The following is a 12,063-nucleotide window of genomic DNA, read 5'->3' on the forward strand; positions in this document are numbered from 1 at the left end:
TTTGGGCATGTTAGTATGCTCTTCTCCCCTTAAACAGTTGCTTGTTCAGCGTTGTTTTCGTTGCTACTTCATTTAGGACTACAATGAAATGTCAGCTGCCTACGTAGCTATGAGCGTTTTGTACAGTTATAGACCAGTTTAGATTTAGAATTAGAAATGTGGCAATCAGTTACTAATAGTAATCAAAGCGAACTCGGTCTCTGGTTAGAAGCCCGCCACCGCTTAAATTTTGATTAATAATCAACAATGGCTACAGAAGACTTCCGGCGTAGGAAGTCAGCCTCCCTCATTCTGCCAACGGCCTTGTCCAAGAGGGCGGAGGAGCGGACAGAGGTTCAGAGCACTCTCTTGTCTTTGGGGTGGGAGACTGCCCCTAAAGGCGGAAGAATCAGCAATGATGAACGGCAAGAGGTTGCAAGGCGTATATCCGCAGGTCATGTGGCCTATAACTGAAGAAGTGTCATGACGATCTTTCCATTAGCAAAAGATTCAGAAATAGTCCCCTGTTCTGATCTCCGGTAGGGGACTGAAAAGGGGAGATGACCAGGAAAAAAAGATTGAATAACGAATGGGTGAATAACGTTCTACAAGTCGGGGCGTAGAAAGTCAGAAGCTTGAACGTGATAGGGAAGCTAGAAAATCTGAAATGGGAAATTCAAAGGTTCAGACTAGATATAGTAGGAGTAAGTGAAGTGAAATGGAAAGAAGCCAAGGATTTATGGGCAGATGAGTAAAGGGTAATATCAGCAGCAGTAGAAAATGATATAACGGGAATAGTAATGAATAGGAAAAAAGGGCAGAGTGTGTGTTACCGTGAACAGTTCAGTGATAGCGCTGTTTTCATCACAACAGACAGCAAGCCAACATGAACAACTATAGTTCAGATATATATGCCGACGTCGCAAGCTGAAGATGAAGAGATAGAGAAAGTATATGAGGATATTGAAAGGGTAATACAATACGTAAAGGGAGATGAAAATCTAATAGTCATGGGGGACTGGAATGCAGTTGCAGAGGAAGGAGGTGAACAAAAGGTTACAAAAGAATATGGGCTTGGGACAAGGAATGACAGAGGAGAAAGACTAATTGAGTTCTGTAATAAATTTCAGCCATTAATAGCCAATAGTCTGTTCAAGAATCGCGAGGAGCAGGTACACTTGTAAAACGCCGGGTGATAAGGGGAGATTTCAGATAGATTACATCATGGCCAAGTAGAAATTCCGAAATCAGATTGTGGATTGTAAGGCGTACCCAGGAGCAGATATAGATTCCGATCACAATGCAGTAGTGATGAAGAGTACGCTGACGTTTAAGAAATTAGTCAGGAAAAATCAATACGCAAAGAAGTGGATACGGAAGTACTAAGCAATGATGAGATACGCTTGAAGTTCTCTGAGGCTGTTGATACTGCACTAAGGATTTGCTCTGTAGGCAGAACAATTGAAGGGAAACGGACGTCTCTAAAATAGGCGATCACGGAAGTTGGAAATAAAATATAGGTACATCGAAAGTAACTATGGGTAACAGAAGAAATACTTCAGTTGATCGATGAAAGAAGGAAGTACAAAAATGTTGATATAAAATCAGGAATACAGAATACAAGTCGCTGAGGAATGAAATATGTAGGAAGTGCAGGGAAGCTAAGACGAAATGGCCGCATGGAAAATGTGAGGAAATCTAAAAAGAAATGATTGTCGGAAGGACTGACTCAGCTTAAAGGAAAGTCAAAATAACTGAAATGAAAAGCAAGGATGGGAACATTAAGAGTGCAACGGGAATTTCACTGCTGAATGCAGAGGAGAGAGCGGATAGGTGGAAAGAGAACACTGAAGGCCTCTACGAGGGGATTAATTTCTGTGATGTGATAGAATAAGAAACAGGAGTCGATTTAGAAGAGATAGGAGATACAGTATTAGAATCTGAATTTAAAAGAGCTTTGAAGGACTTCCGATCAAATAAGGCAGAAAGGATAGGTAACATTCCAACAGAATTCCTAAAATAGTTTTGGAAAGTGGCAACAAAACGACTATTCACGTTGGTGTGTAGAATGTATAAGTCTGTCGACATAGCATCTGACTTTGGGAAAAAATATCATCCACATAATTCCGAAGGCTGCAAGAGCTGACAAGTGCGAGAATTATCGCACAATCAGCTTATCAGCTCATGCGTCCAAGTTGCTGACAAGAGTAATACACAGAAGAATAGAAAATAAAACTGAGGATGCGTTACATGCCAATGTGTTTGGCTTTAGGAAAAGTAGAGGCACGAGAGAGGCAATTCTGGACAAAGCGTTCGACAATGTAAAATGGGGCAAGATGTTCGAAATTCTGAGAAAAGTAGGGGTAAGCTATAGGGAGAGCAAAGAGGGAATAATAAGAATGGACGACTAAATACAAAGTAACTATGGGTAACAGAAGAAATACTTCAGTTGGTCGATGAAAGAAGGAAGTGCAAAAATGTTGAAGTAAAATCAGGAATACAGAATACAAGTCGCTGAGGAATGAAATATATAGGAAGTGCAGGGAAGCTAAGACGAAATGGCAAAAGGGTGTAAGATAGGAATGTAGTCTTTTGCCCCTACTATTCAATACGTACATTGAAGAAGCAATGATGAAAATAAAAGAAAGATTCAGGAGTGAAATTAAAATTCAAGGTGAAAGGATACCAATGATACAATTCGCTGATGGCATTGCTATCCTGACTGACAGTGAAGAAGAATTAAATGATTTGCTGAACGGAATAAATAGGCTAATGAGTACAGAGTATGAACTGAGAGTAAATCGAAGAAAGACGAAAGTAATGAGAAGGAGCAGAAATGAGAACAGCGAGGAACTTAACATCAGAATCGATGGCCAGGAAGAATTCTACTACCTGGGCAGCAAAGTAACCAATGGCGGAATGAGCAAGTAGGACATCAAAAGCCGACTAGCACTGGCAAAATGGGCATTCCTGGCCAAGAGAAGTCTACTAGTATCAAATACAGGGCTTAACTTGAGGAAAAAATTTCTGAGAATGTAGGTTTGGAGCACAGAATTGTTTTGCAGTGAAACACTGTGGGAAAACTGGAACAGAAGAGAATGGAAGCGTTTGAGATGTGGTGCTACAGACGAATGTTGAAAATCAGGTGGACTGATAAGGCAAGGAATGAAGAGGTCCTGCGCAGAATCGGAGAGGAAAGAAATATATGGAAAACACTGAAAGGAGAAGGGACAGAATGATAAGATATCTGTTAAGACGTGAGGGAATGACTTCCATGGTACTAGAGGGAGCTGTAGAGGGCAAAAGTTGTAGAGGAAGACAGAGATTGGAATACACCCAACAAATAATTGAGGACATAGGTTGCAAGTCCTCGTCAGAGATGAAATAACTGCATTCTTCCAGTGCTGACACTAATTCAAACTGCCTACTTGTTTGTGTCAGTTTACGCTGCTTGCTTGCTTATCATAGTATTTTAACGAGCATGCGTTTTGTGCAGTTATGGGCTTGGTCATGTGTGTTTTTTAACATAGCCTCATTTACGCCTAAAATGAAACGACGACGGGCTTTTCGGAATTTATTATTATTATTATTATTTCCACCCAAATGTATCTTGCGACAATTCAGGCATTGTGAAGGTACCCTGGCATTTAAGTTCATAGTTTCAGTAAAGTTTTAGGCATGAATTTGGATATTTTATGTGTGGATATAACACTCAAATAAATATTGTGTTGCTGATGAAGTTTATGTATTTTTGCAGGCGTGAATTAACGTTGTGACACTTGAAGGACAGCACGTGGTACGTGGCACAATTTAGATGTGGAAATATTCAGCTGAGTACAGTGATTGAATTGTATAAGTTCACGAGTGCTGTTTAACCTTTAAATTCATATAAACATTGTACGTGTGTGTGTGCATGTGTGTGTGTGTGTGTGTTTGTTTGTTTGTATGTGTGTGACTAAATGTTTTTTTGGTGATGACGAATCTGATAAGTTTTAGGTGTAGAAATACTAGAACTTCCACCTTATACGTAATGTTTTGATAATGTTTTTGAACATGGCACAATAGATTCATATCGGTTGGAGAGGTTTGTAGATGGCGAAAATGGAGGGAAGTATATTGTGATTGACCGCTTCGTTTCAATGGCTGTTACCGTTCCAAAAGAAGTGATGTATTGAAAATGACGTCATAGATAAAAGGACGTGGCTTGTCACTGATGATGATATCATAGATAAAGTGGTAATGCAGGTGGTTGTGGCAGTGGCCACAGGCGGAGGCCGCTTGAACTGCAGATCTTAACAAAGAGTTGCTGATCAGTTAGGAAAAGTTCACAATCAATGTGTATTATTCATTTTGACATACGGCTGCGTAACATGGACAGTTAAAGCGAAAACCCTTAAATACCGAAGGTTGCTCAGCTAGCAGTATGTCACAACCCTGTATGGACAGAATTATGAGGCAATAAAGAAAAAAATTCTAAGTGCTATATTTGAGTTACTTTAGGGCCACAATAAAAATATATTAATAAAATGCATTAAATCATGTTTATATATTATATTTTTAGCGTTACATATTTGCTACCTTAAGCGTTTAAGAATTAACTTTTGGCTTGCAAATAATTATATATATACTATCGTGACACATGAAAATATTTAAGGATTTGAACCTTATGACCTTCATAGTTTTTGTTCTTTGTGAAAGTCCAGAAAACAGTTCCTTTTCTTGTCGGTGCAGAAAATAACATTACGCTTCTGGCAGATAACTGATGGACCTCCCTTGCAGTTCAACATCTTGCATCTACCTCCCTTGTCAAACACAACTGGCCAGTGTCCAACATTGTCTTCACAACCAACCTTTCAGGGAATCGACTTCGATACATGCCCTATTTTCATCTTCTTTGCGTATTCATTATCTACACAACATTTTCCGTCTTTCTCTCACTTACATATTTGATTATTTTGCACTTGGCATCAGCTGTTTCAGTTTTTAACTGACGAAGTGGCCTCGCTTTCTTTTTGGGTACACCAAGAGAGCCACAATTCCCCTATGCTGCAGCCATCCACTTACTACCATCATATCAAGGAAATGAAAAAATAACCAGTGGGAGCACTTTCTTGATCTGACTCTAAAGGAGCCCCTCCTTCCATAAATTCGTTGTAGAGAAGAATAATTGATACACAGTCAACTTCAAGCCTTTCTTTGGCCTTTTTATCCAGTCGGTTCACCTTACTTAGTGGTATCACTAGAGGAGGCTATAGTGAAACAGTCATCAGTCAGTCTCTCCACCATCCTCACGAGCGACAACACACCAATTCTTTCAGTGATATACTGCAGGATCTAAAAAAAGAACAGTTTGCTTGCGAGTGCCTAAATTGACAAATTTGTAACGTTTAAAAATAGGCTAACAAATTCGAGGAATAATGTCTACAATAATGGTTTTTTATCCACATATACCTCAAAATTACCTCAGTCGCCTAGCATTTAGTTACAATTGATAACTTGTGTTATTCAAGATAAGTACTAATAATAAATATCAACAGCTGAAATACAGGCGTTCATGCTAGTCAGGACTCCAAAAATTCAACTATTCAATTAGTAGAGAATTTCTTCAACTCTAAGTACAGTGAAACTTCGTGTCTTTTAGTCTGAAGCGATACGATATGCTGCGCATGGTGACGGAGAAAAAATGCTTTTCACTATCCAGATACAGAAATGTACTGTAAGCGTTACAAATTACGGAATTACTAGGAGTGGTATGAAAATTACCAAATGGAACAGGTGTCAGATTGGACAGGAAGACAATCATCTCTGTAATGAAAGTGAAATTGAGAGTTCGGGGCATGTGGAGGTGGAGTGGATGGTAGAGAAATTTCTTTTATGGATTTCTATAGATAAGAAAAGACCGAGAGAACGCGCTGGTGGAATGCGTGTGTACAACGTTAGAAAATGTGTGGTTGCAACATGGATGCGTTTATCTGAAGTCTGTAATCTATGGAAATGTCTCTAGGAGGTCAGTACCCACGACGCACGGTGATCTTGAGGATGACGATTACATGTAAGAGACTATACGTTATTTATGAACATTTTTCGAACCACTCGTCTAAGAAAACATAGAAACGCGATGTCTTAAAAGGCCCCAGAAATAACTGAAAAGCTTAATTTACTCACCGGGTAGAACATAGAACTAAAATACACCCATGAACGTCTCGTTTAGGGCAGAGGATACAAGTGACATCTTGGATATTCGGGAATCCAACCGGATGTTCGCGTCGTTCTCGCACGATATTTCAACAGCGTGCCTCGCTGTCTTCTTCAGGTGCTACCTGAGACTGGTCCTTGGGTCGATCGAGTCCATTATTTATGCCTGGGAGGAGCTGGGCGTTCCCTAATCGGTCCGCGCCGGGTCGAGTGTTCCATCTGTGGTCCGCGCCCGCCAGACTCGGCTTCAATGGACCCCTCCAGTCGCAGATGTTCCGACTGCCGTCGGCGCCGGTTCTGGCCGTCCTCAACGGATGTAGTTATCATCTGAGGTGTGTCAGACCTGGTCTGAGATGTTGGGTACTCTATCTCCTGACTGTTACTATGATTTCTACTTCTGTTTCGTGCTGGGCGCTCCCTAATCGGTCCGCGCCGCGTCGTGTGTTCCCTCTGAGGTCCGCGCCCGCCAGACGCGGCTACATTGTCCCTCTCTGGTCGCTGGTGTTCCCTCCGCCGTCCGCTGATCTTGGCAGAGATAGGTCCGGCATATGGCAGGTATGCCATCTTCTTTGCCTCTTCTGGTTCTTCTTCTTGATCCTTTGGCCGGTTAGCAGGTTGAAGTGCCTTCTGGATATCTCTAGAGGAGTACCCATTCCTGCTGAACACTGATTGTAAGTGTTCTATTTCTGTGGCCAGACTATCAGTATCTGACAGAGTTTGTGCTCTGTGGACCAGTGTTTTGAGCACTCCATTCTTCTGTGCCGTATGGTGGTAACTGCTGGCTTGTAGGTATAAGTCAGTGCGAGTAGGTTTGCGGTACATATGCCGGACCTATCTCTGCCAAGATCAACAGGATTCTCCATAAATATGACATCAAGAGCATATTTTGCCCACCCACCAAAATTGGGGCTATGCTGGGGAATGTAAAAGATGACCTGGGGCTACGCAAGCCAGGTATTTACAACATACCATGTCAGTGTGGGATGTCATACATTGGCCAGACCATCAGAACTATGAACATCAGGTGTAAAGAACACCAGAGACATACCAGACTCAGGTAGGCAACTAAATCAGCCATAGCAGAGCATTGTCTGGAACTTGGTCATTCAATGGATTACAATGACACCAAGATTGTGACACAGACCTCAAGATTTTGGGACAGTGTCATTAAAGAAGCCATTGAGATTAAGGTCACAGACAATCTAATCAACCGTGACTCGGGATACCAAATCAGCACTGCCTGGAATCCAGCGCTTGAGCTTGTGAAAACTCAACGCAGGACACTCAGGGATTCTACAAGAAATAGAAGTGGAGACCGAGAGAACAGCCGTTAGACAAGGTGTCTGACATTGGAGACCAGATCTGACACACCCCAGATCACGAACTCGACTTCAGAAGACGGCCAGGCCGGGCGCGGACGGCGGAGGGAACACCAGCGACCAGAGAGGGACAATGTAGCCGCGTCTGGCGGGTGCGGACCTCAGAGGGGACGCACGACGCGGCGCGGACCGATTAGGGAGCGCCCAGCACGAAACAGAAGTGGAAATCATAGTAACAGTCAGGAGATAGAGTACCCAACATCTCAGACCAGGTCTGACACACCTCAGATCAGGTCTGACACACCTCAGATGATAACCACATCCGTTGAGGACGGCCAGAACGGGCGCCGACGGCAATCGGAACATCTGCGACTGGAGGGGTCCATTGAAGCCGAGTCTGGCGGGCACCGGTCCGCATCATCTAAACTACCGGCAGGGTTGAGGGAATGTAGTATTTACCCGAAGGCATCGACTACTAAGTCTGGGTATGGGAGAAGGAACTTCAGGTGGAGGAAAATGTCTTCTTTATTGGCGGATTAGAGAATCAAATGGAATTGGACTTCTGTGGGTTGGACACTGCCAGGTGCGTTACCTGTTAAGCAGTGCGACTGGTCGTTGGTATGTGTCCCGAACATCTGACGGGACTCCGATGTTCCGTATGAGTGGGTTCTCCGAGACCACGGCTTTGTGATACAGGCGTCTGGCTTTTTGTTGAAATCTGCGAAGGACCTCAGGTTCCTGCAGAGCTTCGTGTACGTAACGAGACGGGAACTGCGGGTGCACGTGGAGGATTCGTCGGAACGCCTTATTCTCCAGCGCTTGAAGTCGTTGAATGTGGCGGGTGGCAGCATTGCCCCAGGCGACGCAGGCATAGTCCATAATCGGCCGTACGAACAGCCTGTAGATGAGGAGGCCATTCGCAACCGACAGTGAGGAGCCTTCATTAAGCAGCGGGTAAAGTGCTCCCAGGCGCTGGTCCACTTTCCGGCGGGTGGCCGTGACATGCTGTTGCCAGATGAGCTGACGATCCAGCACGACACCGAGATACGTCACTGAGGGCAGCCACGCGATGACTTCGCCGAATAACCGAAGTTCCGGCACATGCGGCGGACGTCTCCTGGTAAAGATGACGGCCTGGCTCTTCTGTGCGTTGAAGCGGATCCGCCATTTGCGGGACCATCCTTCAAGGTCGGAACAGGCTTCCTGAAGCCGACGGTGCATGGCCTGAGGCCAGCGGCTGCGGGTGTAGATGGCGGTGTCGTCAGCGTATATAGCTTTTTCCACCCTGGGGGAGGTGGGGATGTCCGACGTAAAGAGGCAGTAAAGGATCGGCCCAAGGACGGATCCCTGAGGGACGCCAGCGTCGATGTTCCGGAGAGTCGAACAGGAGTTGGCAACGCGAACAGAAAAGGTTCGCCCTCGGAGGTAGGAGGCGAGCAGCTGTACCATCGATCGGGGAAAGCCGTGCTGCATCAATTTCCAGAGGAGCCCCTGATGCCAGACGCTGTCGAATGCCTTGGAGATGTCGAGGAATACGGCCCCACAGTATTCCCGGTTATTAAAGGCGAGGGTGATGTCTTCGACGACGCGGATCACCTGTTGTTCGGTGGAGTGGCCGCGTCGAAACCCAAACTGCTCCGGCGGGAGGAGCCGCCGTTGGTCCATTATGGTGCGGATTCGTCGTAGCAGCAGCCGTTCGAAGACCTTACTGATATGAGGGAGGAGGCTGATAGGTCGATAACTGGCCGGTTCCTTCCTGTTCTTCCCCGGTTTTGGAACGGGGATAACTGTAGCCCGTTTCCATGCCTCTGGATACGTCAGCGCCCGGAAAATGTTGTTAAAAACCGCAGCCAGCCAGACATAGGCTGCTGGAGGAAGTTCCTTCAGGGCTCGGTTGGGTATGTCATCTGCCCCCGGCGCCTTGGTGGTGTTCAGGCCAGCGATGCACGTCCGAACTTCGTCCGTCGTAACGGGCGGAATTTGGTCCTCACCGACAGCAGCAGGTTGGTCCAGGTAGTGCCGGACTTCCGCCTCCACGCGCTGAACGTGATGGACGTCTATCGGGTCATTCACAGGGACGAAGTTAGCTTCAAATACATCGGCGAGTGCGTTGGCCTTGTCCTCAGGGGTGTAGACGAGTCCAGCTGGGGCGTCCAATGGAGGAACAGTCGTCCGACGTTTAGTGAAGAAGCGAACCGTGTCCCAATGATTGGCATCCGGCGTAAAGGCCTCGAGTTTCGAGGCCCACTGCTGGTTCCTGTGGGCGACGAGGGCGGCCTTGACGTCGCGCCGAAGTTGGTTGATACGTCTCTTAAGGTCCGGATCCCTGGTGAGCCGCCAGTCTTTGCAGAGACGATTGCGAAGACGGATAAGGTCCAGGATCTCATGAGGTAACCCTGGACGAAGTGGCTGCCGCTGACCGGCCTGTGGCGTGGACTGCCGGAGGGCCGTGGTAACAGCAGTGGAGAACCCCGCCGCGGCAACATCGACGGGCGCATCCGGTGGAGTGAATGCCAGCAGATGGGGGAGCCGTTCCCGGTAGCCATCCCAATGTGTACGTCGCAGATTCCACCGCGGCGTCTGCGGAGGAAGATGGACATTCAGCTGGAAAATGACAGGCAGATGGTTAGAATTGAGAGCATGTCTCACTTCTGCCGTCATGAACTGATTCAGGCCCTTGGTGATTGCGATATCCAGGACGTCCGGAGTGCCCCGGGAGGGGTAGCATGTCGGTTCATCGGGCCCACAAGCATGCGCATCAGCTTGCTCAAGGACGTGGAGGAGACGGCGACCGTCATAAGTGGTGGTGAGTGAGTTCCACGCTGCATGCTTTGCGTTAAAGTCACCGGCGAGGAACAGCTTTCCAGGAAGGCGCAACAAAGCCTTCGCATCGTCGACGTCAATGTGCGGCTTAGGTGGGCGGTAGACGGCCACAAAGGTGACGGTGCCGACCGAAGTCTCGACGGCCACAGCTGTCGCTTCCATCTTCCGCAAAGGAGGCGTCGGGACAACATAGTGCGAGATCGTCCTCTTGATGTAGATGGCTGTACCGCCGCCTTGAGTGGGGCGATCGTTCCGATAGCAGAGATAATTTGCGAGATTAGCCCTCAGGCCCGGCTTCAGATGCGTTTCGCTGACCATGCAGATGTCGACATGCTCATCTTCTAAGAATTGGCGAACCTCCAGTAGGTCGTGGTAAATGCCATCCGCATTATAGGTGGCTATACAGAGGTCTTCATAGCGTCGGGGCCTAGGCATGTTGAGTAGGTGCGACGTCGCTGGTGGCTCGAAGCGAACTACGAATGGCCGCTTCAACTGTCGTGGCAAGAACTGCCGGGAGCGCTTGAATTGCTCGGCTCATCTCGGTGACGGCCGTCATCATGGTCTGCATGAGCGCCAGAAGTTGGTTGACGTCAGCTGCCGCAGTGGTCGGTTGGGGACGTCCAAAGTCGTCGGTGCGCCGGCCGCGAAGAGGTGGAAAGGACGCCGAGGCAATCTCAAATGCCGCTGGTGGGGGTGCCGCCGGAGAGGCGTCGCCCCGCAAGACATCCGCCGCCGTCGGAGACTGGAGGACGTAAGCTGCGCGTCGTTGCATCAGTGGAACGCGCTCCTGCTGCGGTGCATCGGTGTATCTGCTGCTGGCAGGTGTGCTTCTGACGACATGGGTCCCAGCACGTCTAGTCTTGGCATTGAGAGGTGGTAAACCCCTCTGTCGGCGACTAGCATCTTTGTGTTTCCGGCAGGAACGATAGCTGGCTGGGTGCCTGCCGCCACACAGTCCGCATTTTGCAGGTTCTTCTTTGGGGACGGGACACTGGCGGCTGTCATGAGGGCCGCCACACTTCACACATAGAAACGGCATTGTGCAGAGCCGCGCCACGTGGTTAAAGCCCTGACAGCGGAAGCACTGAGTCACTCCTCGTGATTTACGCAGCTTCTCGACAGAAACGGAGAGTGCACAAATTCTGGTGACTTTAAACACATCACGATTTTCTGGTGTGTCCGGGAGAACCACCACACGGAGGCCTGACTTCTGCTGCGTGCCAGGCATCCGATGGTAGTCGACGACCGTTGCCGCAAATCCCAATGCAGACAATTCGTCCTTGAGTCTGTCGTTCGGAAGAGAATCGACGATACCTCGAAATATCAGCTTCAGAGTGGGCGGTCGAACAGTGGGAAACGTGTAGCACGGGATTCCCTCGGCGCCCACCATGTCCATAACCTTGACGTAGTCTTCAGTGGCCGTGACAGTGAGTTTTAACTTATCGCCTCCAGCCTGCTTCGCTGTGAAAGGCTGCTTCAGATGTTGCGTCAGCCAATCGTACAATTTCAGATAAGTGTCCGGATATTGCAGGACGATCGGTGGAATTTTATGCTGCTGCTGTTGTGGTTGCTGCTGCTGCTGTTGTTGGTGGAGGTGTTGTGACTGCTGTGGTGCCGCATTAGCCGGCGGCGCCACACCTCCATCGTCGATGACGTCAAACCTGTTGCTTACAGGCACGACAGGCGCGGCCGCCGGGGCCTTGGTCTTCGCCTGCTTCTTTTTCGGCGGACGAAGAAAGCCGTCTTC

At 47.5% G+C, this 12,063-nt stretch overlaps 1 protein-coding gene across 1 annotated transcript in view; it reads left to right on the top strand.

The window, feature by feature from the left end:
* Positions 1-12,063, top strand: part of LOC126156153 (glutamate receptor ionotropic, kainate 2-like) — a 281,981-nt gene that overhangs the window by 30,600 nt on the left and 239,318 nt on the right. The gene's annotated exons all lie outside the window — the stretch shown is intronic.

The sequence above is a fragment of the Schistocerca cancellata genome, chromosome 2 (genome assembly GCF_023864275.1).
Source record: "Schistocerca cancellata isolate TAMUIC-IGC-003103 chromosome 2, iqSchCanc2.1, whole genome shotgun sequence".
Lineage (NCBI taxonomy): Eukaryota > Metazoa > Arthropoda > Insecta > Orthoptera > Acrididae > Schistocerca > Schistocerca cancellata.